The sequence below is a fragment of the Salvelinus sp. IW2-2015 genome, linkage group LG31 (assembly GCF_002910315.2).
Source record: "Salvelinus sp. IW2-2015 linkage group LG31, ASM291031v2, whole genome shotgun sequence".
NCBI lineage: Eukaryota > Metazoa > Chordata > Actinopteri > Salmoniformes > Salmonidae > Salvelinus > Salvelinus sp. IW2-2015.
In genome coordinates, this window is record NC_036870.1 from 25,604,030 (window position 1) to 25,605,875 (window position 1,846).

Here is a 1,846-nt window from a genome sequence, read left to right on the forward strand (position 1 = left end):
CACAGAACCCTGAGAGAACTTTAGCTATTATAAAAATAGAACCTTCTTCACTGAGGTGGCTGTTTGGCTGTCACACATTACAATGGAATCCTGCCCAAATGGCACCCTATTCCCTATGGGCCCTGCTCAAAAGTAATGAACTATGTAGGGAAAAGGGTGCAATTTGGGATGCAGCTCTGGTCTCATTGGTGCTGTCTGTTCCAGACAGTCCTTTAGTTACAGCAATCCTCTGTTCTCTCAATTCCATAGCATCCAGATTCATCAGTAGAACAAGGTGTCCCCAAAATGTATTTGATTGTGTGACTCCAAGCACAAGTGATGTTGCTTGTCTGTCTGTAAAATAACATGAATGCACAGTGAATGTTGTTTGTCTGTCTGTAAAATAACATGATTGCACAGTGAATGTTGTTTGTCTGTCTGTAAAATAACATGAATGCACAGTGAATGTTGTTTGTCTGTCTGTAAAATAACATGAATGCACAGTGAATGTTGTTTGTCTGTCTGTAAAATAACATGAATGCACAGTGAATGTTGTTTGTCTGTCTGTAAAATAACATGAATGCTCTGTGAATGTTGTTTGTCTGTCTGTAAAATAACATGAATGCACAGTGAATGTTGTTTGTCTGTCTGTAAAATAACATGAATGCACAGTGAATGTTGTTTGTCTGTCTGTAAAATAACATGAATGCACAGTGAATGTTGTTTGTCTGTCTGTAAAATAACATGAATGCACAGTGAATGTTGTTTGTCTGTCTGTAAAATAACATGATTGCACAGTGAATGTTGTTTGTCTGTCTGTAAAATACCCTGATTGCACAGTGGATGTTGCTTGTCTGTCTGTATAATAACATGACTGCACAGTTGATGTTGCTTGTCTGTCTGTAAAATAACATGAATGCACAGTGAATGTTGTTTGTCTGTCTGTAAAATAACATGATTGCACAGTGAATGTTGTTTGTCTGTCTGTAAAATAACATGATTGCACAGTGAATGTTGTTTGTCTGTCTGTAAAATAACATGAATGCACAGTGAATGTTGTTTGAATCTCCAATGAGTGTTCTCTGTCTTATATGCTCTTTCTTTCTTTTTCCTCTCTCTCTCTCTCTAGTCAGAGGGGAGAGGCAACGGACGAGTGATCCAGTACTATCCATCCATCATCGAGAACCAGGTGCAGGAGGAAGAGGATGAGGAAGATGAGCTGGTGTCTGTGTCTCCAGAATCGGAGCGGAACATCGTTCTGTACCCCAGAGTGGTGTCATCTGGGAAGTCTCCACTAGGTAGAGCTGAGATGGAGAGAGAGTTGCACAGTGGCAGAGAAGTAACACATCAGAACACTAGGAAACTGAGGAAGAAGATCAAGATCCACCAGACAGCTCTCACCACGCTAGACCGCTCCAACCTCAGCCCTAGGTAACAGCTAATACTATCCTGCATTTTATTGACTCATCAATCACAAAATGACATCAGTTGATCTGTCTATCAGTCCGCCTGTCTAATCTGTCACTTTCTCTCCCTTTCCTCCCCCTCTCTCTTGCTCTCCCTCCCTCCCTCTCTCTCTGTCCCTCACTCCCTTCTTCCCTCTGGCGCTCACTCCCTCTGCTTCTCTCTCTCTCTCTCGGTCTCTGCCTCTCTTTCTCTCTTTCCAGGGTTGTGGACGGTACAGAAGACAATGAAGGTACAGAGACGTCTCCACTGTTCTCCTTCTCTCCTAGTCGAGCCTGTCCAGTCAGCGGTTCAGGGAGCGCACCAGCCACATCTACAGGTCTCCACAACCATAACCACAACCACAATCACATCTACAGGTCTCCACAACCATAACCACAACCACAATCACATCTACAGGTCT

The 1,846-nt window shown here is 42.8% G+C and overlaps 1 pseudogene; it reads left to right on the forward strand.

The window, feature by feature from the left end:
- Positions 1-1,846, forward strand: part of LOC111955771 (voltage-gated delayed rectifier potassium channel KCNH8-like) — a 90,182-nt pseudogene that overhangs the window by 68,849 nt on the left and 19,487 nt on the right.